Here is a 25,723-nt window from a genome sequence, read left to right as displayed (position 1 = left end):
GTCCTTGAACACCACATTAGGTATATACATTTCCTCTAGGAATTAGAGTCTCTGATTTTGGCATCAAAGTTACACTGGAGCTGTGGGTTTGGACTCTCAGAAGCACTCAAAATCTGTACTGGATCCCCATGGGCTGCAACCATTTCCTCATCTCTGTTGGCCTGGTGTGGAATAACGGGATTCATTATTGGTCCTGACTGCTATTGATTTGGTCGTTAAAACTAGAATCCCTTCTGTTGACCAGCACTAGCTTAGGATGTTTTGGAAGGCCTTGATACCTTAGACCTTTATTTTCCTTGGTCACCTTCCTGTAAATGCCTCAGTGTTTATGCCATTTTCCCTAATTGTAACACATTGCTCCCCTCCCTCAATCTGTTATCCCCACATTGTCTCATTTCATGTAACTGAACTACCTTATCTGAGTTCATAGAACCTTCCTGAAATCTGGTTCTCCGTAAAGGTAGTTTCTAGTAGTTGTCTGGAGCATGCTATTCATTCTTTCAGATTATTTGTACCTGGAGTTTGAAAGGTGATTTCAGCGAGCTGCCCATTACCTAAAACAAAGCAAGCCATTATTTATAAATTTGCTCCATTTGGCCTCATGACCTCTTTGACCCTGCTGCTGTAATCTGACTCCTTGTGGTTGCCCGTAATTGAAGTCTTTGGTAAATTACTTACATAATAGGTGCTCAGTTTTTTGACTGATTAATATTCTTTGAGGATTATTGATTATAGTAGTGTACTACTGAAGGCATTCACACAGCCTTACAAGTTGTGTCTCCTTGTGCTTCCACAACCTCTGGCCACCACAGTATACCCTTGTCAGGTGACTCCTAATTCATGAGATAGTAAAAGCCAAGGCCCTTAATTTTTAGATGCTGTATGTATAAAATAACCTGCCCTTAACACCTTATGTTGCCTTGGGCTAGGTATGCATTCTTTATGGCTAATATCTATGCTCTGGAATCCTACCAACTCCTTTTGTTTAAGACTTTTTTTTTTTTAGCAGTTTTAAGTTTACAACAATAAGGAAATATAGATACAAGGGTTTCTCATAGGCCCTTTGCCCCCACACAAGCATAACCTCTCCAACTGTCAAAATCCTTCCCCAGGATGGTACTTTTTTTTAACCAAGGATAAATCTACACTGATAAAGCCACCCTGAATCCATAGTTTACACTGATAAAGTTACCCTAAATCCATAGGTTCACTCTTTGTGTTATACATTCTGTGGGTTTGGCTAAAACTACAAAGATGTATATCCACTCACAGAGTATTTTCACTGCCCTCCAAATCGTCCCTGCTCTGCTCTCTCAATTCCCCAACTCCCACCCCTGGTGACCACTGGTTATCTTACTATCTCCATAATTTTGCCTTTTCCAGAATGTCATAGTTAGAATCGTACGTTATTTAGCTGCCTCGGATCAGCTTATTTCACTTAGTAATACACATTTTAAGATTCTGCCCTTGGCTTGATAGCTCCTTTCTTTTTTTAAGTGCTGAATACTGTTCCATTGGATGTACCACAGTTTATCCACTTACCTGACATACCTTGGTTGCTTCCAGGTTTTGGCAATTATGAATAAAGCTGATGTAAACATTAGCATGCAGGTTTTTGTATGAATGTATGTTTTCAACTGTTGGGTAAAAAAGAAATGCAGTTGGTGAATTGTATGGTAAGATCTGTTTAGTTTTATTAAAAACTGCCAAACTGTCTTCCCAAGTGGCTGTACCATTTTGCATTCTCACCAGCAGTGTATGAGAGTTCCTCTTGTTCCTCTTGCTCCACATCCTTCCCTGCATTTGATATCAGTGTTCCAGATTTGGGCCATTCTACTGGATACATAGTGGTAATCTTCTTTTACATTGCATTTCCCTGGTAACAATGTAGAGCATTTTTATGTATATATAAATCTTTGGTAAGGTGTCTGTTAAGGTCTTTGGCCCATTTTTTCCTTGGGTTGTTTACTTATTGTTGAGTTTTAAGAGTCCTTTTATCAGGTCTTTTGCAAATACCTTCTCCCAGTCTTGCCTTCTAATTTTCTTGATACTGCCTCCGTAGAGCAACTCCTGCCTCTTAGTGGTTTCTAGATTATTCCTTCTGATGTTTCTTCAGCTTCTTTTCCTGTTTCTCATGGTTATAAATGACTCCTCTTTTCCCTCAAGTTGAAACTTGAATGATTTGCAAGTGGCATAAGGGGTAGAAGTCAAGAATGACACACAGGTTTTACTTCTCTATTTGACTCAGAAGACCTTTCATAGTCTGACCCCTGCTTATCTTTATTTCTTGCAATTCCCCCTTGGTACTCAAGCTCTCACTTCCTTCTCTCCTGTCCTTACCTGTTTGACTTCATTAACTTCTGCTTCCTCACATTTACCAAATTTTAGTTTAGAGATTGTTTCTCTTACAAGTCTCTGAGCCTTCCTAATGACCTTCATATGTGCTATCATTGCATCAGGTACTTAAAACCACAATGTTGCCAGTTTGTACTAGAGTGTAACCTTGAAAGTAGTGTGTCTTCATTGCACTTCTAAAACCTAGCATACTTCTTCATGGTACTTAAAGAGAGGCACACACTTAATTGCTGGATTCAACTGATTCGCCAATACTGTGTTCATTGATTGCATCAAAACAGACCAGAGGTTGAGATAGACATGTGCCTTTATTTGAACGTGCAATTTAAATCTGACTAGTCATCCTGATATTTTGAGCAGGATCTTTAGAAAGTACTTATTGGTTGGCTAAAAATAGCCCTTTCCAACAGCAAAGGTCTTTTGGTCCTGAAAAACAATGTAATTTGTGTTTTCTAAGGAAGATTAGAAGGATTTTTTGAAAAACTTTTCCTATGGGAAGTCTGCCAGAAAAAGTTCTTAACTCCTACATAGTGAAAGATAAGCTCTAGTTTTAGAATAGAAGTAGGCTAGACTAGGGATTGCAAACTGAAATACCTGTAAAAATCAGGTAATAAGAAATGGGTGAAATAAGCCAATTGGAGTGTAGTAAGCTCAGGACTTTTTTTAAGCAAGGTTCATGTTGTCTAATGTTCAGTGAAGGTTGACAAATACCATTACAGAAAAGCTAGAAATCTTCAAATTTGGTAAAAAGGTAGTTCTGTTAAAAAAAAAATGGTGTGGGTGAAACATACTGTAGGACAGTTCTGTGGATCACAGAACTGTGGCCCAGTGTGGATTTCTTGGATGGACGCTGATGTTCGTGGGAATTTATCTAGTGGTTTTCCATAGCAGGAAACCTGGTAGTCTCAGGAAGATTTGATAATGGACAAGAGACAAATAATCTGTCAGCATAAGGGAGCATGATGCTGGGGGGAACAAGACTGGTGCAATTAAACCAGGAATCAGCTACTATGATCCAGCTGCAGGTTGTAGGGAATAAGTACAGGAATTAGTGTTTAGCATTAGGATTTCAGTTTCTAGAAAGATTTCTGGGCAATGCAGTACCCCAAGACAATTGAGATTACACAAGTAAAATTTAAGAATTATCAGTGAATATTTTGGGTGGGAGAAGACATCTTGGAAATAGCTGTAGTGGGTGACTAAGTTTCTTACTCTAGTGTTTGCAAGAGGTTATTCTACCTCTGGTTCATAGTGCCTGGCATGTAGTGGGCAATATGTGTTTGTTATATTGGGTAGGTTCACTTCTGTGACGTTATACTCAAAAAAAGCTGTGAATAACTGTCAGGGTCAGGGTATTGACAAAACATACTTGAGTCTTCTTTCTCAATCAGCAGATGGTGAGACAAAAAGGCGAAGAATTTAACTTAGTAGTTCATAATTACTAAGAGCACATAATCTTATCCCAGGAAATTTGTACAAAGTTGTACACAGTTGTACAAGGTTCTAGGGAATAAGTACAGGAATTAGTGTTCAACATCAGGATTTCAGTTTCTAGAAGGATTTCTGGGCAATTCAATACCCCAAGACAATTGAGATTACACAAGTAAAATGAGAAATATCAGTGAATATTTTGTACAAAGGTTCATACTGTACCTTTTCTAGAAAGTATATTTTTGTTTAAAGTATTACATATTTTTAAAAATCCAATATGGATCAAATTTTAAAACAATAGTTGCCTGCCCACCCCCAGTCACAACCCCAAGTAAGAACTACTTTTAATATTTCTCTTGGCTTCCCCTCAGATATTTAACACCCTTCCGTGATTGACATAAATACTGTAATCTATTGATTTCTACGATCTTAGGCAAGGAGTTAGCTCACCTGTTACATCTCACCATACCTTCCCCCTTTATATAATTATATCACTCCTTTTGTTCCACTATTTGTTACCTCTGTAACATAACTTTATTCCTTGTTCATCAACTAAAGACAATCTCACCTCCTGGCTTAGTGTTTTAAAGATTTCATCATCCTTTCATACTCTTCTTTCCACCTTTCACTTTCTTCTTTGGACAGTTAAATCTCTGTCTCTTGTTTGGCCTGCTTTTGTTATATCCTTTATTCCTCTTAATTTTTCAACAATAGTGTAAGCCTTTGGAATGCCTCTTTCCTGTTGTATACCTTTTATAAGAAAAATTCATGCAGTGTTACAGAAGTTTGCAGCTCGTCGGTGCTTTCTGATAGATGTTTCCATATTTAGAATTGAGGATTATGTTGCCAACCTCCTCTCATGTGACAGGTACTGTTAAAATTTTGTTTGGCATTTAGGAAAATAAGTAGCCCACAACAAGTCAGGTCAGGAAGAAGAAATTTGTGTGTGTGTGTACATATATATAGATGTGTGTATGTGTGTGTGTATATATATATGTATGTGTGTAGATAAATACCCAGAATATTTAAAGCATTTAATTGATGAGAAAAAATGTAATCCAAATGGAAAAGTGGGCAGAGGGTACCAACTGGCAATTCACAGAAGTCTAGAATAGCCAATATATGAAAAGATAATTTCACTAGTAAAAAGGAAATGCAAATTAAAACAAAAGTGGAATACCATTTAAAAACTTATTGCTTTGACAAAAATTACAGTCTGATGTTAAAAAATGTTGGCAAAGATGTGAAACAACATATACACTGCCAATGGGGATGTATTTTTGCTAGCATACATACTCTTAACAAAACCCAACTATAATATCATTTAACAAAGTGAAGTTTTTCTCTTGTAACAGCCCAAGCATAGGGCTGGTACGTGTTTGTGACACACATTCCTTTTAATTTGCTGATGTGTCACCTTTAATAGGCACCTTTGTTCACAATAGCTACTCTAGCTACTGCCATTATATCCACCTATCAACCAACAAAAAGGCGAGGGTCCATCTTGTTTTAAGGCTCAAGTGGATCAATTACCTCTGCTTGTGCCATTGGTCCCAACTTAGGTACATGGCCACAGATAGTTACAAGAAATCATGAGAACTGGTATTATATATTATAGTTGGTTATGCACCCATCTAAAATTTGGAAGATTTGTTATTAATGAAAAAGAGGCAAATTAATATTTTGGACTTCTTAGCAGAAGTCCAAAGTGCTTAGTTCAAGAGCACTTTGGAGAGCAATTTGGCAAGGTTCAGTAAAGTTGGAGATGTACATATCCTTACACACCAGTTCCACTTCTAGATACGTATCTTAGAGAAACCAGACATACAAGGAGAGGTAGGTACAGAAACCTTACTGTGGTATTATTTGTAACTGAAAAATTGGAAACAACCAAATGTTCCAGTAGAAGAATGAGTAACTTAAATATGAATAGATAAATGTAGAAAAATACAGCAGTTAAAATGAAACAGGTAGAGGTATGTATGAACATGGGTAAGTACGTAACATTGTGGGATAAAAGCAAAATAGGTTATAGCTTGAACCTGATCTTCAGCTGATCTTCAGCTCCCAATGCAGTGTGCCTTCTGCCACCAATACTCCTTGTCCTTATTATTTTTCTGTACAACCAGATCCTATCCATACACAAAAATGTCACTTGTTTCACAAAGCCATTAGTCATTCACTTGGAAGAAATTTGTCTTTCTGAATGTCTTTAATTATTGTTCACAGTTGAGCTTAATGGTAATTACACGTTTACGTTTTGGTTCCCTTACTAGAGGCAATACGCATAGTGCTTAGGATTTGAGGTTCTGGAACAGTTTGGGGTTGTAAACTCAGCGTCACATTGTAGTTATATAAAGGTATGATGATAACAGAAAGGGCAAGTTACTCAACCTCCAGGTCAGTTTTCTCATCTTTAAAATGGGATTAAGTGAGCTACTAAATGTAAAACAACACAAGATCTGGCACATAGCATGCAATTAAAGTGTTTTTGTTAATACTGTTCTTAATTCATGAAGCTCTTTGAGAGCCAGATCTAGTGTTTGATAAGTGTTTGGGTACATAGTGTGGGCTCAATAGATATTTGATGAATGAACAATAAAATTAGTACTTAAGGTATGTAATCTCCCCCAAATACTTAATAATTGGTTTATAAGAGAACTGGGTAAATATTTAATATGATGCTGCTGGTACCCTACCAGGTAGTAACTCACCTTGCTGGCAGCCATCCTAACTACCTAATACCTTGCCCATAGTTCTTAACCACGCAGAACCCAGGATCTTGGGATTATGTATATTAGGCATTTCTGGTCCAGACACAGCCTTTGTGAGGCCACCCCATGAAAATTTTATCCTTTGGAGTTGGAAAGAAGCATTTATTTAAATTTAAAAGTTGAGATTATTATACATGGATTTTTGTGATTTAGTGATAAATCTCTTAGTTTTGCTTGACCAGGAGGTTTGGATCCAAAGTAAATTTCTTTTGCTGTTTTTTGAAAAAGTAGATAGTTTATATCTTGAGTCTAGGATGTAGTCTAATATTTTAAGGATATTGACAGGAAATATGAACATATTAATATATATTAATAATGCCTTGAATTTATATTCATATCTGTATAAACTGGTGCTTCCTTGAGGAGTTGGTTTCTCTAATTTACTGTTTGTGAATGTCCACTTTTAATACTAAAAAATAAAACTAGAGCATATCACTAAAGTTTGATTGCATGGGCCTTCATCTGTATTGGTGATAGGGTCTAATGCTCTGAATGTATGGATTTACATGTATGGCTCCCTATCTGACCTGTGTCCCTAATCACTGCTGGAGCCCCTCAGTCTCAACCACAGGCCAAGCTAAACCTAAGACCCTGGACTGACATCCTCCTTGCCCTCAGCTTTGAACTCATTCTGACTTGAGTGTGATTTTAGTATCTGAGCCCATGTCTTACTTCCACCTTCTCTGCTATCTTCCAGCTTTCAGACTGACCCTTTTGTTTCTTGGCATACATGATAGCAAGTTCAAGATGCTGCCCCATCTGATGCCAGATCTGTCTTATGATTTTTCATGAACTACTAAACTGCCTCAGTTTCCATGTATGATAAAGGACAGACCAGACCAAACAGACATAGATTGAAGCAAACTAAAGTTGATACTTGTGCACCACCCCCTCCACATTGGACTGTCCCCATTGCAGACCAGCTGCTGTTTCATGAGACCTTTCTAACAAATACTGCATGACTGATCATTTCTCACAAGACCTTTAGATGTGACTGAATATTTGACCTCTCCCCTTTTGGTTCCACTGAATCCATAGAACATTTTAGGATGCTGGCAAACAGGTAGTTGAAATGTGAAGTCTTTTCTTTTCCAGTTCCCTCTTTCAGAATTTGGTTCGTTCTTTTTGTATCCATAGCTCCATATTTATTTGCCTGTTACAGTAAATAAGGTAGTAAAGACAGTAAATGTTTAAAAAAATATTTTAAGCTTGATTTTTTTCTGATTACAAAATACATTCACTTTTTAAGATGTGGAAATAAGGTGTGACTTCCAATTGAGTTAGTGAAGTACATACTTCAACACAATTCCTCTGCCTCAAACACCTAGCAGTAACATAAAATAGTTAAAGAAAAGAGAGATATGTTTAAAATGGGAGAGAGAGCCTTAATGGTGAGTGAGGCTCACCATGGGACTCAGGCTTTGGCTCTAGAACCTGGGTGGCTGTTCGTAGAACAGACCTTGAGAGTCTCTGTGACCAAGGTAGACAAGCTAGTCAGTGATTGAAGCCAGGGCTTAGAAAGAAAGCACGTCAGATCGTGAAAGCAGGCTGATAAAAATTGTTGACTCACTGCCTGGGACTATTGTTTTGTAAAAAAAACTGGGCTCAGTGAGAGTGAATGAGAAAATAACATTTTTTGCTTTTTGTTTTTTTGTGTTTTTTTTAATGGCTTAATGACTGGATCTGTGAGGTAGTATCAGAACAGTAAGCTCAAAACACTACTTAGGACCTAGTTCTTAATTGAAGGCTCTGGAGGAACAATCGAAGACAACTGTAGCCTTCCAGGTAGAGTGGGGTAAGAAAAAGAAAAGGGAGAGATTTTAAAAACAAGCAGAGAGAACCTTAACCTTAAGTAAAACCTTTCAAAGCTATTGAGAAACTTAATTCTAAGGACAGCCAAAAATGATCATCATAGATGATGATGATCAACATGATTTACGCAAGTTGAAAGTAATGTATAGGACAATATGATATATGTTCAAAGAGGTAAAGAATAACATCCATTTAAAAAGAACATTTTGAAGCAAAACAGGCAACAATAAAATAAATGCTTAAAAAAGAGCCTAACAGGAATTTTGGATATGGAAAATGTAATTACTGAAATAAGACACTAACATGGACATGTCGAAAAGATAGTAAGCAAACTGGAAGATATTAAAGAATTTTCCTGAAGTGTAGCAGAGTGGATAGATAAGAATTATGAAGTATTAGAGAATTAATTTAAAGACTCCAACATGTATTGAAATGGGAGTTCTACAGCAGTGTTCCTGAGCCTCAACACTATTGACATTTTGGGCACAATAATTCTTTGTTGTGGGGTTCTGCCTTGTGTATTATAGGATGGTTAGCAGCCTCCCTGCCAGCTTTCCCCTATATGCGAGGAGCACACCAGCCTCCCAGCAGTGACAACCAGAAGTGTCTCCAGACACTGCAAAAATTGTGCCTGGTTGAGAACCACAGCTCTAGAGAAATGGAGTAGGGGGAATGGCAGATAGGTAATATTTGAGAAAACCACTGAAAAACTAGATTCAACAAAATGCAAGAATTTTCAGAGGAGGTGTTCATCCCGAGGACCAGGCAGAATAAAAGATAAGACACGACTTTAATACAGACCCTCACTTAAAATTTTTAAAGATTCACTTTTGCAAAAAGAAAAGTGAATCCAAAGGGAAGGTGAGGATGTCAAGAAGCAAAAGCAGTTTCTGTAATGGAAAAGGTAGTGGCTAAAAAAAAATAATCTGAACATAGAAACTGATTTAACAAGTCAGTACATTTAAACCAACTATTGACTCAACACGTGTGTGTGTGATAAAAAAACCTGAAATAAAAATTTAAGCCAACAGCCCTGAAATGTGTTGGTCTCAGATCTCCTTCTCTTAAAAATTATTGAAGGCCCAAAGAGCTCTTGTTATGTGGGTTATATCAATATTTACCACATTAGATATTAAAACTAACATTTGAAAATATTTCATTTACAAATTATAAACCCAGTACAAGTTAATATTTTTAGGAAAAATAACTTTTAAGACAAAATGTGTGACATTTATTTTACATTTCTGCAAATCTAATGTTTGGCTTAATAGACAATTCTTATACATGAATCATTTTAATATATGTATATATGAATCACAAATACTTATTTCTGAATTGAAATACATGGAGAAAATTCAGCTTTACACAGATATGTAATTGGAGAAGGAAGTATTTTAATAACCTTTTTGCTTGAAAGCTTAAATTTTATTTTGTTGAAACACTGAGTTGTTCCCCTTAAAATAACAGGCTCACTTGATTTTTGAGGAAATGTCTGTCAAACATACCCATGTCTGTAGAACCGTAGTTTGTCTGCCAGTTGTTCTTTAAAGTAAAAATATTGTGCTGTGAAAAAAGTGGCCAGTTAAGCTCAGATCAGTCACACAAGTGCTTTTCCATGAACCGACCATCATAACTGCATGTGGCTTAAGTGCTTTACCATGCTTCCCACATCGTCACTCAGAATTTTAAAAAGGCATGTATTCGTGGGTCAAAATAAAATTAACAATTCTTACTGCCTCATCAAGAACGTTTTTAAGCATAACTGGCTCCCCACCTGCCACCTCCCGTGAGAGCATAACAATGAATACAATGACTGTTGTAACAGTTTGGTCCCACTGCCTTGGTTCATGCGAAGGGACTACCTGTTTTGCTCATCACTGCTTCTGAGGCATAAATGCCAATGCCATCAGAATGGAAAAAAAGCATCTGGATACTATAAAAATAGCTTTAACCTTGTGGCTGCATCCACCCCACCGTTTCCTGGACTTGCCATTGGAATAAGGAGGGAGATGTCTAGGCTGGCATGTGCATACAGTGAGACAACGAATTTGACCGAATCTGTACTGTGGGAACTCAACCAGGAGTTGGGAGGGGTGCAAGTTGTAGCACTCCAAAATCTTATGACTATAGACTATCTACGGTTAAAAGAACATATGGGATGTGAACAGATCCCAGAAATGGGTTGCTTTAATTTGTCTGATTTCTCTCAGACTGTTCAAGTACAGTTGGACAATATCCATCATATCATAGACAAATTTTCAGAAATGCCTAGGGTGCCTAAATGGTTTTCTTGGCTTCACTGGAGATGGATGGTAATTATAGATTTGCTTTGTTTATGTCACCGTATTCCTATTATGTTAATATGTGAGCGCAAGTTAGTTGGTAGTTTAAAACCTATACATGCTTAAGGTACTTACAAGAAGATATGTCAAAGAAATAATCAATCCTCCCATGTTTTCTTCCATATGCTACCTCTGTAGCTTTTCTTCTTCCTTCCTAATTACAACCCTTAAATAGAATTCGTGCCTCATATCGAATTTACCGAGTATCATAATTCCTCCAGGTGGTAAAGATACCTCGAGACAAGTGCTGGGCATAGAAGCCACAGGGCATAAATCTGCAAAGAAGTAAAAAGCTAACCTTTTCAAACAATATGGCTTCTCTCTCACTTACCAACTTTACATTTCCCTGTATGGCCCCGGAAGATGACTGGTTAGCCAGAGACGGGTAAGATTCCTCAAGGGAGGAACAACCTAAGACAGGCACAGTCGCAGGGGGGCCATCAGGTGAGAATTTGGAGATCAACAGAGGTGAGGCTCAGAACCTCACCCCCCCCTGTTTTGAGAGAAATCTTCTGCATCCGTGGATGTTTTGCTGCCCTTGTCTAGCTTGGATTAATACTTAGTCCATAGGCACACACCTGATCATCTACATTTGCCCTCTTACAGCACTAAACTATGTTTTCTACCTTTATCTTGCATCTACCTACCACTTAGCATTTTATTAAAAATAAAAATAATAATAATAAAGGGAGAAATGTGGGATCCACATATAAATCAAGTATAAAAATCAAACGAATATTCATATTTGACGTGATTGTTTATAGTTCATAATGCGTGATCAAAACCGAAAGTTTCTGTGATGAATGCCTTTGTACTGTTCACCATGTAAGAATTTATTCACTATGTAAGAATTCGTTCACCATGTAAGAACTTGTTCATTATGCTTCAGAAGATTGGAGACTGACGAGAATTAGGCTTGAGATGGATTAATGATTGTACATTGAGCATTGACCCCCCTATACAGAATTTTATTGTTGTTAACCATTTGATCAATAAATATGAGAGATGCCCTCTCAAAAAAAAAATAGCTTTAACCTTGCAGATTCTTTAAAGGGTCTTGGGAAACACACTCTGAGAACTGCTGTTCTAAATTGTAATAACAAGAGAGGATTTGTCCAATGATGTGCTAAGATCCTCTTTGTCTTCCAGGAGGAAGACAAACATAGCTGCAGAAACATGTAGAGTTAAGTGTGCCCTTTAAAAACTAATTACTGGGGAAAAAAAGACATAGAGGTTCCAAACAACTATAAAGGGAAATACAGAAATTATATCAATTCAATAGAAGCAAGAAAAGAAAATCAAAAAGGGTAACAAATACACAGAAAACGCTGTATGAGGAAGTAAGTCCAGCTAAATAGTCACAATAAATGTGAAGTTATTTAACTCCTCTGTAAAAGATTAGTTTGTCGTTGTGAGAAACACTGGTCTAAATTCAATAAGTGGACACGGAGACAGAACAGCGGAGCGAGGCTTTAATGACGGTCTTGCAAGATCGGGTGTCTGGTGGGCAGGCACACCTGGGGAGTTTGGCGCCAATAATTTATCTCCTAGTGCTTGAGTCCCTCCCTTGGTTCTTCATTGGCTGAGTACTACAGGATTCACATTCTTTACTGGACGTCGCCTAAGCCAGTTATATCTTTCTTTTACATTTGTCTTAATTTTATTGGTAGGTTTAAAAAACTCAAAACAGGTATAGCCTGGCCCTTATCAATTCCCCCACCCCCACCCTCAGCCTGAGCAGCTTCCACCACTTGGCCCTTTGTTAATACCTTACTGTTAAAATGTTTTAAACCTCCTAGTGGGAATAAATCACATTTAGGTTTTATGCTGTTTTCTAACAGTCATACTGGATTTTTATGAATCCATCTCTAAGCTGCTTAAAAGACAGCTAAAACCTAATTTTGGAAAATGTTGAAAATGAGAAAATTCAGGTAAGTAATAACTAAAAGTTTGTACAGCATTATTATTGGACAAAATTATATTTAAGGACATTACCAGTAAAAAATGATCTAAGAAGATAAAACTGCATCTTCCAATGTACTCATTGACAATTGCAAGGAAAAGATTACCTTGTCATGGTTGAAAAGTTTGATGTAGCTCTATCAGAAATTTGTATAGAATGTTAAAAAGAAACAGCTTACAAAAACAAAAGCGCGCTTATACACGTTACAATTAGTACATGCAACAGAAAAAACTAATAGCAACCAACTCATTCTATGATTCTCGTTGCAAGATTACAACCTTTATATAAGAATGAACAAGGCAGTTCAAGAAAGAAAACTGGAAATTAATCTCATGAGTACAAATTAAAAATGATTCTAGCAAGTTTAATAGTGTGCTAAAATAATATATAATGCACAAAGAGGATTTATTCTGGAAATGCAAGAATTTAAAAATTCTTTTAAAATGTCGTATTTATTACTCCTTTGCTCAAAATTCTCCAGTGGCAAGATAAAAGTTCTGCCCTGAAGGCCTTTGTACCTGTGGTTCATTCAGCCTAGCATGGGCTTTCTGAGATCTTTCCTCACATGTCACCTCAGTGAGCCTTTCCCTGACTATCCTACTTAAGTTTTATTTTCTAGCTAGCACTTCTCATCCTTCTGAGTACTTACCACAACGTGTTGTATTGTATTTCATCTTCTAGTTATTATCTGTCTCCCCAGCTAGAATTTAAGCTTCACTAGGACAGGGTGTCATATCCAAGAAATCATTGACATACCCCATGTCATATCCAAAGCACTTTTGCACACTTTACTTCATTTATGTCCCAAAGATAGTAAAGGAGGTTTATTTCAATTCAGCGATCATTTATAGAGTGGATTCTGTACTAGATCCTGGGGAGCCAAAGATAAGACAAGGACCCTGACCTCAGTAATATTGGCAGGTAACAGGACTATACAACCAGAAGTGTAAATGTGAAAACAATTAGGGGAGCACAGATTGGGATGTGGTAATGATAGACAATATGATTCATATATACATATATTAAAGTGAACATAAGATTCATATATATGAATCCAGTTGTCTTCTAGTAAGCCAAACATTAAAGGTTTGCAGAAATGTACAGATAATGTCACTCATTAACTTGTCTTAGAAAACAGTTATTTTTCCTAAAGATGTTAACTAGTACTGGGCTTATAACTTTGTTTTTCAGCAATGTTTTAGATAATGCTTTGGAGGTTTGTATTGTTATTTTTAGGTCTGAAAAAAGATGAAGAGAAATAAAACAATGACAAATCTAGGGATTGAAGTACACGAAACAAATCAAACATTGACACAAAAGCCCTTGAAATGAAGAACAGAAAATCTGTGATTTTAGTCATTATTAGTTCCACAGGGGTATTAAAGTGATCAGGTATTAGTCACAAGGGGGAATGGATTTTTAAGTTTTGAGAAGTAGGGAAACCATTATTTTAGGGTGTGTCTCAAAGCTACTCAGAAAATTTTGCTTTTTCTTCAGTGGGGCATCAACGATAAATAAATACTCCATTCATATTAATTACCCTGAATGCTTCCACAATACATAGGCATTATTAATTACACTGATATAAACCTATATACCAAAGAAAGTGTGCAAGTTTGCAGATTCCTTTGTGCATTGTGTAAATTCCTTACCTCACCTGAAAGTGACCCTGTAAACACTAGACCAAAAGCTTTGTTAGGAGCTGGTTTTCTTTTGGAATGGGATGCCCTCCTTTTGATAATTTATTCTAACAGAAGACCTCTTCTCAGTACAATAATGGAATTATTTTGAGCAATGCTACCATCAAACCAGAGAAAGCTAGCATTCAGGGTGATCCTAGGGCTCGCTGTCTCCTTCCCAAGGCCAAGTCCAGCTTTTCCACCAGGACTGTCCTGTGGATGGCAGGCTTGGAATACCTGGTAGGAGGCATATATTAATGTTGCCTAGTCATCTTTTCTGGTTGCTTTTGTGTTATTTAGATGCAGATTTTATCAGTGACTAACCATGACATCAGAAGAACTGAATGTAAGTCCTGATGTTTACTAAGAACAGGCCTCTGTTATACAGGTCTTACTACTAGGCAAAGACAGTGGTAAAATACAGGCTGATCAGAAGCGTTATGCATAATGAAACCTTGAAACTGTGTATATCAATGTGTGCAGTGTATGTGTGTGCATGTGTGCTAATCTATAAAAGAAAAAAAAAACGGGTTTGAAAGACCCTCCCTGACAAGACTTCATGGGTCTGACAATATGCTAGTACTTCTGTGTTGCCATATTGAGGACATGTTCATCAGGTCCTGGAAGCAAAGGCAGGGAAGAGGCCCCTGGAATTAACTAGCTTGCACCAGACACTCAGGTAAATGTAGGAAAATTATTTGGCTGAGAAAATTCTCAAAAGGAGGACAGTAAACTACTCTTGAGATGAATCTAGTTAATGAAAAGGTCAGGCAAAATTTTCCGTGGAAAAAAGGAATCAAGGAGAAATGGAGGCTTCCTGGAAGATAAAGCTGCTAGATGCCTGCCAAGAACATAGGCCTTGAATAGCGACATCTCAGTGGCTTTGCTGGAGTTGACCTCAGACGAGCTAAGTTTACATCTTCTCATTCTGCTTGATCTTTGTAGAATTCCCTGCTCTACAGTGACTCATAACTTCCTATTTGTGAGTTTTTGGCAGGTGCCTTAGCTTCTCTAAGCTAGTCTCAAGTTTCCTCCTCTGTAAAATGCAGACTTATAACACCCACTATAAAGTTGTTTTAAGGATGAAGTGAAGTTACGTATGTGAAAGTTTCACCATCTGTTACTTGATAAGCACCCCTGTTCTAAGGAGCTCCTAAGATCGAGAGACAGAGCATGTCACTTCACCACTAGTCTGTGGCCACCTAACACTAGCGCTTCTAATCCTGTTCTAACTTGTGGTCCTTATTAATCATTTCTCTTCTACCCAGTGGAAGAACACCAAATGGAGCCAGTCGTGGACCTGATGAAGCCCTTTATAAGTGACTGTAATGCTATGAATGACAGTTCTTGCACAGGATGGGTTTCCAAATAAGCCCCTGGGATAGAGTATAATTTCAGAGGCCTGAGAAAAGCCTGAGTACTCCTCAGAAAGATGTGGATGTGTAAAACACCAGTTCTTTCTTTTATTTTTTAAACAACATTATTTAGATACAACATCGTATACAATGCATCCATTTAAAGTGTAAAATTTAGTGGCTTTTAGTTTATTTACAGAGTTGTATAGCTATCACCACAGTCAGTTTTAGATTATTTTCATCATTCTCAAACCCTGTGTCCATTGGCAGTCCCTCCCCACTTCCCTCCAATGCCCCCAGCCCTAGGCAACAATGTACACTCTGTTTTTATACATTTGCCTACTCTGCACATTCATAGAAATGGAGTCATACAATATGGGGCCTTTTGTGACTGGCTTCTTTTATTTAGTGTAATGTTTTCAAGGTTCATCTACATTGTAGCATAGATCAGTACTTCATTTTTATGGCTGAAATATTCCATTGTATGAATAGACAACATTTTATTTATCCACTCACCAGTTGTTGGTCCTTTGGACTAGTTCCTTCTGAATTCTCTCTTTTGTGTGGTCTTCACAGAGAAGAAACCCACAGAAGAGAACTTGACTGCATTAACTCCATGATGAAAGCCCTGAAGTAGGTGTTTCCTAGTGTGCATGACTTAGTCCACTGCATTACCTGAACCAAATATGAAGATTCAAATGACAGAACCAATGTTCCTCAACTCTTCTAGTGTATTTAATGGTACTGTTGAACTATTTACTCATCCTGGTGGCTTCTAATTTCAGATTAATCACCTTTTGAATTTTTTTTCTTTTTTTACAGTTGTAACAAAAATACAGGGACAGGGTTGAAATTGGGAAAGGCAGATAGGCAAAATTAAAAATCACCTATCATCCCAACACTCAAGGACAACTAACTTTAACATGCTTTTAAGAATGAATTTATTTGTGGAAATGGTACATCACAAATTCTGAAAAATGTAAAAAATTAGTAAATCTCTTCAAATCCCACCATCCAGAAATAACTTTTAATATTAAGTTAAAAGCATTCCAAACATATTTCCCTTTAATTACATATATATAGAGAGAAGGAAAGATGGATGAACAGATAGAAAAAAGTATATAAATGAACCATGATGATTCTTAACAAAAAATAATATTTTACTTTAATTTTATGGAAGTTTCTGGTCCCAGGTGGTGAATTAAGCACATCCTGCAGTTTCAGTCCTTTCCCCCAAACTCTAGAAATTATAGGGAAAAAAATTAATCTTTTCAGAGATGTGCTCTAAAACAAGATGAAGTATCAGAGATTGTGAGAAATTCCTGACTAAAATTTGGTGGGGTAGAACTGAAGAGGGTAATGGCAGTCTAATGTGCTTGTGGCAGTCTAATGCCACAAGAAGTGGGGGCTCCATTCTCAGATGGGAGGTGCTGCAAGCTGGAAATAGGAAAAAGCCTTGCAATGGGAGCTGGTTAGTTCAGCCGTAGCCTCCAGACCTGTTCTCCCTGTAGCCCGCTCCATCCTCCCTTCTGTAGGCCATCCAACTGCAACCACTCTCTCCAGATAGGAGCAGTATCTCAGAGCCAAGTCAGTGTCTCAAGTGGCTGGCAACATCAAGGAGAAATGAGTACTGAAGCCCAGAAAACTAGCTGCTGAGGACACCATTGCTCACAGCATATTCTACCCATTTTCCGGTCTTACTGAAAACCACCTGCAGCAGAAACTCCAAAAGCAAATTCGCACCTCCCTCAACCGCACTCCTAACTCCAAGGTCAGCTGCCCAAGTGGAGAAAGTGCCAATCTAGTAGGGATCTCAGTGAGAAAAAAAAAAAGGACTTATGATAAAGAATCTCCAGATACTTGAGTAGCACCTTGAAATAGGGTTAAAAAATCAGAAGAAATTCACTGGAAGAAATGTAGCTAAGAGAATTGGAGCAAAACTCTAGAATATGCATAGAGAGATGACAAAGATATTGCATCTGTGCAACAAGAACAGGTATTATAAAAATGAACTAAATTGGAGATGTTGACAATGAAAAACGTGACTTAAAATAAAACATTCAATAGGATGGGTTGATTGGCAGAGTGGATATGCTGAAGAGTGAATAGTGAGCTGGAAGATTGGGTAGAGAAATGCAGAGTGCAGTAGGGAAAGAGAATGCAAGAATGAATGACATGGAGGTAGATGAAGCAGTGCTAACATCAGTTTAATAGGAGTGATAGAAGAAACTGGAAAAAATGGGGGAGAGGTGGCAATGTGCTCTGTTACTCCTACAACTACGATTCTCTGACTGTTCCCTGCCAGCCAGGCTCTCCCATCACAGACACTGAAAATTTCCACAGATGGCTTTTCCAGCCACCTTGCAGCTGGGGGCTGTGTGACCCAGTCCTGATCAACGGGACCTGACAGGAATTGTGCTAGGAGATTTCCATGAAAGATTTTTCTCCATGATACCAAGATTTTCTCAAGGAACACCTGCTTTCCTGCGTTTGGGTGCAGTTGTATGGATAACGAGCTGCAGTGACCATCCTGTAACCCGGGGGGGGGGTGGGGGGGGAGGAAGCAGAAGCGATGCCGAGAATTGCTGAACAGAAAGATGGCCCTTGAGTCCTTACATATGTTAGAAAGCAATCCCCTATTAACTTGGTTTATGTGGTGTCTTTTATGTATGGAAATAATTTTGATGTACTCCAATTCTTGTTTTCCTGTACAGTTTGTGCTTTTGAAGCTTTGTGGGTCACAGAGTTCATCCTGCATTTCATCTCGTATAGTTTTACTTTCACAGTTGGTTCCTTAACTCCTCTGGAGTTTGACCTTATAGGTGATGTCGGCTGGCAAGCAGCTTTGTTTTTCTCCATATAGTGAACCAGTTTTCCCAACTTCACCTTCTTTCCCCATTGATTTGTGATATATCCTTTATTGTATATTAAGTGTCCATTATAACTGGGTCCTTCATAGAGTTCTCTACTTTGTTCCATTTGTCTAGCAAATACCTTATTATGGCCTTGCAATATGGCTTAATATCTGGTAGAGCAAGCCTCCTTTTCCCCATTTATTCTTCTGAAAAGAAAATAAGTGTTGCAACTAGAAATTCTATTCCTGCCAAACCACCACTCAAATTTGGAAAAGAAATATGTAAAGAGGCACACGAGAAGCTTAGAAAATTTGCCACCCATAGACTTACTCTGAAATAACTATTTTTAGCTATATTAGTTAGATTTTTCTAGGGACTCAAAAATGTGTTTTACGGGCCTTGGAGTTAACCCAAACATTAGTGGGTGAAGGGATTTTATTTCACTTATTAAAATGAGATTTGACATAAAACAATTTGATACCTCAGGAGATATTATCTCTGTCAAGAAGCATAACAAGGAGGGCAATAACTTTAGATAGAGCATATCAGATTTAACTTGAAACATTTACTCTGCTTGATGGAGACTAGCTGGCTGGCTTGTAACTGTTTTGTATCGTCACTTTTCCTATTGGCATAGAGAATGGCAAGTGATGTTATTGCTCCTATATAAACAAAGTATTTTTAGGTTCACAAGATTGCTTTCTCCAACAACAGTGTGTTATTTTTTTCATGTCACATTTCTCTAAGACAGAACTATACTTTCCAATTTCACAAATAATTTCTTCAAAATGCTGAAAGGAAAATAAACGTTGCAACTAGGAATTCTATTCCCACCAAACCACCACTCAAATTTGGAAAAGAAATATAGAGGCACACAAGAAGCTTAGAAAATTTGCCACCCATAGGCTTACTCTGAAATAACTATTTTTAGTTATTTTAGTTATATTTTTCTAGGGACAGGAGCCAGGTTCAGTTTAATCCAGAAATGAAACATCTGCCTCCCCTAAGAGTATTCCAGCCTCGGAGGGTACAGAGGATACACTTATGGAGTATGTTATCTTTTAGTTGGTTTCTTTATTAGAAAATGTGCTTTGCAGGAAGAAAGAAGGAGGAAACAATGAGGTACAAGAAGAAACAATGAGCAAATAAATCAGTGGAACTTACTGTCTAAATGTTAATTGGATTAAAAAGTTTTAAAGTAGTTACGAATTAAAATTCCAGTCATAGGAACATGGTAGGTATGTTACATTGGAGCAGGCGAGCCCTCAGCAGACAGAGATAAGAACATGCTAAGGCTCTTGGGATCCCGTCTGTTTGAGGCGAGGACATAGATATTTATTAACTCTAGATATTAGAAAAAAAGTTATGTGTGTAACAATTTAAAGGTCATCACTAGAAGATTAAAAGTTGAATAGAAAAAAATTGAGTAAAGAAACTTGATCAATCCAGTGGAAGGTAGGAAAGTGACAATGAGGAGATAAAAAAGAGAAAATATACTAAGTAAAATAAATAAATAAATAAAATGGTCAAAATAAGTAAGAATATAGATTTGCATAAAAGAAAATGGATTAAATACACAATTTTTAAAAAGCTTACCTTGGATTAATATCACACATATCCAAATCCAGCTATGTATTATTTACAGGGGACATATATAAAACAATATAGAACCTATATATTAAACAGAAAAAGATATACCAGGCAAAGAGTAATCAAAAGACACCTGGAGTAGCAATTTAATACTAGTCAAAATGTGATGTGAAAAAAACAAGGAAATTTAATTTTTATAAAACGAAGAATCCATCTAAAAGATTTAACAATCATATTGTTCAAGTAGTGAGGATATGGAGAAAATGGTATTCTGTCATGCCACTTGTGAGAGGGTTAGGTATGTTGATAGATGGTCATGTTGAAAGAGAAATTTTGCAGTATCTAATAAAACTAAAAATGAGCCTTTCTTATAATACAGTTATACTTCTAGGTATACGGAGAAACTTTCACAGGTGTCAGGATGTTCATGGGAGCATTGTTACAGCAAAAAACAAATTGAACGTTAACAATCTAAGTGTTCATTAATAGTGGAATGGATGAGTAAATGTGGAATAGTCATACAGTAGAATTATACAGTTAATAGGGACAAACTGCTCCATAGGCAGTTTATTCAATAATACACAATGAAAAAAGCAAGATGCAGAACAATGTATGCTACTATTATTAAATTATTAAATAAAAAATGTGCATACAAAGCAATACTACATATTAGTTACTGATATCTACCTACTTCTTCCTCTGTGTCTATTTATCCATCAAATATCTGTCTGTTTATCTGTTTAAACCAAATGGAAAAGTTTTTGCTCTGCATGAGAGGGGTGGGACTGGAATGGTGGCTTAAAGGGGACATTAACCTTTTCTTTTTAATATTTTATTTCCTAAGTAGATGTATCAAATTTGCGACATTTGGAATAATTAATTCTGAGTGGTAGGAATGTAGGTGTTTGTTTTACAATTCATACTACTTCTCTCTATTTTTTTCTTAGAAATTAACAACAAAAGAGGAAATTGAAGTAAAATTGAAGAAACGATTGAACTTCACTAAATATTTCTTCATTGGAAGAGCTATTATTTCCCAGACTATCTGCTCAAAGTCAGGAAAAGAGATATTAAAACATTCAGTAATTGAAATTATTGTATGTTTTAGCTACATGTCTTATTTTTGGACAGTTTTGCTAAACATTTTACTATAGAAAGATGAAGAAGTTGAAGTTAACACTGGTAAACTTTCCACCTTCTTTCCCTATCCCACTCTTTTTGTAGTTGTTATTTGTCAAGTTTTATAACATTTACTTTATGTCCTGTTTAATATTAGTTCTGTATTTAAATGGAATCACTGCTAACCACCAGCAGGGTTTTCCCTATTGAGTTCATTGTTTTGACCCATCACTAAATTTGATTTTATCAAGTGTTTTTTTCCAGAAAAGTTCTTTGTCCTATATTCCCTGATTTTTTTTTATGTTGAGAATATCTGTCTGTTTCTCTTATATTTGAAAATATCTAGACTGGGTATCATATTTTTGGGTCACATTTTATTTCTTTTCAAATGTGTGGCAAGATTTCATTGTTTTCTGGTGTTGACCCTTGCCTTGAAGAGATCTGAGACAACCCTGATTCCCAGCTCCACTTAATCCCTCTTAGTCAACTTGTTTTGTCTGGTTGTCCAAGAATTTTTTCTTCAACTTTGATGTTAAGTAACTTAAATGGGATAGGGATCTGTGTCTACCATTCTGTACCAGCATTTTTTTCTTCCTGGAACATGGTTATTTCCATCTATAACTCATTCCTCATGAATTATTCATGAATAATTTCTTCATTTATAAAAGAATAGTTTTCAAAAATTATTTCTTTGAAAAATTTTCCTGTTTTATTTTTTACTTCAGGGACATCAGTTATCTTTATAGTAGATGCCCTTCTTTACTATTATTACCTCTGTAGTCTATAAATTTCCCAAAGTCTATAAACTAATGTAAATTACAGTCATGGAACAGTGCTGTAGGTATGGGTGGGCAGAAGCAAACTCATCTCAGGTCCTAGAAATAATGAAGATAAAACCCTGCAGAAGATTAGTTCACAATACAAAATGACAACATATGAGAAACAATTCTCCAGGAGGGAGAGTCAGCAGACGTAACAAACTGCAGGATTAGAAACTCAAGAACATTAAATAATTATCAGATACAGATTCCCCATCCCCCTCAGATATGGATTATACATGTTGGTTTAAATGACTAAGAACATTAAAGAAGGAACCTAAAGCATAAGAAAGTAAACAATACTTCGAAAGAAGAACAGTTATGGAAAAGGACCAAATAAATCTTGTAGAAATGTAAATATATATTTCAATTTGATTAAAACTTAGTAGTGTATTAAATAGCAGATTAGAAGTAGCTAATTATATAATCAGTGAACTATTAAATTCTTAAAAATTACCCAGAATGTATAGCATCTTACTATGCTGATAGACACTGACTGCAATGGGGTGTGTGTGTGGGACCTGATAATATGGGTGAATGTTGAAACCACAATGTTGTTTATGTGAAACCTTCCTAAGATTGTATATCAATGATACCTTAACTTAAAAAAGTTACCTAGAATGTAGTATGAGATAAGGAGATGGAAAAGATAAGAAATATAGTGAAAAGGAGCAGATAATCTAACACAATGATGTCCAATAGAAATATAATATGAGGAACATATGTAACAAGTTCTAGGGTCAAGGCTAAAGAAAGTAAAAAGAAACAGGTGAAATTAATCCAAAATATCATTTCAATATATACTCAATATACAAGTTATAAATCAGATATTTTACATTTTTTTCCTACTGTCTTTAAAATCCAGCATGTATTGTGTATCAACACCACAGTTCAATCTGGATTAGCCACATTTCAAGTGCTCAATAGCCACAAGTATCTATTGACTATTGTATTGGGCATAACTTAAATCTAAAAGGATTTCCAGGAGAGAAAAGAGGTAGAGGAGGCAATATTTAAAGAGATAATGGTTGAGACATTTCCAGGATTAATGTATGACATGAATCCTCAGATGCCGGAAGCACAGTTGCTCTGAAACTGTGGAGAGACGAGGGCAGAAGATACATTAAAATTAATCAGAGAGAAAATGTTTACCTACAAAGGAACTTCAACTGGACTGAGGGCAGTTACCTTTAATCTCTTTAAAATGCTGAGTAAAAATAAGTGCCAACATAAGAATTTTATACCCACTATCAATTAAGAATGAGAGTAAAATGAAGGCATTCTCAGTCAAAAACAAAGTATCGCTAGCAGACTTTCACTGAAGGAGAACCATAAGAAAACACAAATACAGCAAGCTATCTGTAGATGTGGGGAGAAGTGGTAGCATGAGAGAAGGATTTCCAAAGAGAAGTGAAAAGATAATGACATACATTCTGTACTTTCTAGTGTCTTTGTCCTCTTTAGAACTCCAGGGTAGTGAGTGTACAGAGTTGAGCAGTCAGTACTAGCCTAGAACTGTCAACCTTAGCTTCTTGTCTCTGCTGCAACATATGAGGCTAAGAAGGAAGAGTATGACCTCTTGCGCAAGTGATGATAGCATTCCCCTATTTGCTCAGCTATGGAATACAAAGTGTTTAAAAGGCTCAGTGAAAAGTTAACAGTTAAATGGAGGAAAGAAGTAGCTTTGGAATAGGGTAGCGTGGTTTGTAGCATGGTTGGAGTGATGTTGGGACAGAAAGAAACTTAAAAGAGAGGGAAGGGAGGTGGCAAGACCAAGGGTGAGGAAGTGTAAGATGGGAACAATTGACAATTGATTGCTACCCTACTGCAATAAAAAATCACCAATTAAACCTTCCTTTAGCTCTCCAAGAGGGCTCCATGAGGAAGAGGAGTAGTGGGTGCTAACCAGATAATTTAATTATAATTTGAATAGCTGCCATTTACAGAGCACTTACATGTGTCAGTCATAGTGCTGAAGTGTTCTAGTGTCTTTGAAATTTTAATCTTCAGACACTTCTGTGAATGAGGTTCTTTCTATTGTGGTAAAATATACATAACAAAATTTACAACTTTAAGTTTTTAAGGGTACAATTTTGTGGTATTAGGCACATTATATTGTTGTGCAACCACCAAGGGAAGTATATTTTAAAAATAATTTTACTGATGGAGATACTTCTTTGCTATGCGTAGAGACCCCCACACAGATGCCTTGACTGAAACCCCTAGGACTCTGTCCAGTTTTTCCAGCACCAAGTCTGGCTCTGGCTCTGTCAAGAAGTTGGTAATCAAAAACTATAGAGATAAACCTCTGATGCTGGAAAAGTACTCTGAAGAAACATGGCAAAAATTAAAGGAGGCTATACAAGCTATCCAGAACAATGTCTCCATTAAATACTCCCTGGAAGAACTCTATCAGACTCCAAAGCAGGAGGCACAAAGACAAGCCCCAGAGTGGAAACACACATCTACAATTCCTTGAGAACAAGGTCTGTATTCTCCTGACTGTCCCCAGCAAGCAGTGGATTTGCTGTCACTATGATTGTTGAAAACTTTTGCTCCTTCAATTTATCTGCAAACTTGTATAAACAACTGAAGTGGCTTCGTGAACTCCATATCAAGGCACAAGTTCATCAGTTCAGCAAATGAGTGAAATCATTTGGTACTTGTCTTTCTCTGCCTGGCTTATTTCACTGAGCATAATACCCTGTAGCTCCATCCATGTTGTTGCAAATGATCATGATTAGGAACATTTTTCTGTTCCTAGACACAACTTACGTTTTTTGGAATCCAGTGTTACCTCCATTTGGGACATGGGCTTGAATTATTTAAATCACATGTAATTTGTGATCAGAACATTGAGAGCAAGACTATAGATGGGACTCTTCTGTTGACTGAAAAAGAAAGAAATGGTGAAGCGGTTGATCAACATTTGATTCAAAGACTTTTAAATATGCTTTCTGATTTGCAAATTTGCAAAGAATCTTTTGAGAATAAATTACCCAAAGAAACAAGGAAGTTCTATGCAACAGAGGGAAGGAACTTCGTGCAAAAACAAGAGATGAGTGAAATCATTCGATACTTGTCTTTCTCTGCCTGGCCTACCTCACTGAGCATAACACCCTCCAGCTCCATCCATCTAGCCGCAAACGCCTACTGATCTGAAGAAGCAAAAGAATCCTTAACTGACAGAGACTGCATTGAAAGATACAAGGAAAACCCAAACCAGTTCACGTATATTGCACAAAACTCTGGCCTTAACCTGAACATGTGGTACTCTTTCCACTTTCAGTGGGTACCTCATGGTCCTGTCTTTTGAATAAATATGGTGTCTGAATAAAAGCAATGTATTAAAAATATAAATGCAGAATTAAAATTTCCATCAATGTTATCACTTAAAGCATACACCTATATGAGTGAAAATTTGTTTAAATGCCACTACTACAATGTACTTAATCATCTAAAAGTACCTGGGTTATTTCACACTCTTTGCTATCTATCCTCTATTACGATATGTTTAATGTTGTCTACATGTAGAACAAATTACTTTCAGGAAGAGCAAGAATATATCCAAACATTTAAAGGAAAATGGCAAAATGATTTATATACCTGTATGGTTTAAGCTTTATTTAC

The 25,723-nt window shown here is 36.8% G+C and overlaps 1 protein-coding gene across 1 annotated transcript in view; it reads left to right on the top strand.

The window, feature by feature from the left end:
- Positions 1-25,493, top strand: part of ZNF207 (zinc finger protein 207) — a 65,415-nt gene extending 39,922 nt beyond the window's left edge. Inside the window, exon 16 of the mRNA XM_073235208.1 lies at positions 21,104-25,493. The gene's annotated coding sequence lies outside the window, so the exon portion shown is untranslated. The remainder of the gene's footprint in view (positions 1-21,103) is intronic.
- The last annotated feature ends 230 nt before the right edge of the window (positions 25,494-25,723 follow it).

Source organism: Manis javanica, chromosome 4, assembly GCF_040802235.1.
Source record: "Manis javanica isolate MJ-LG chromosome 4, MJ_LKY, whole genome shotgun sequence".
In the NCBI taxonomy this organism is placed as follows: Eukaryota; Metazoa; Chordata; class Mammalia; order Pholidota; family Manidae; genus Manis; species Manis javanica.
Note: the sequence above shows the minus strand (reverse complement) of the source record. Positions and strands in the feature narration are given on the sequence as shown.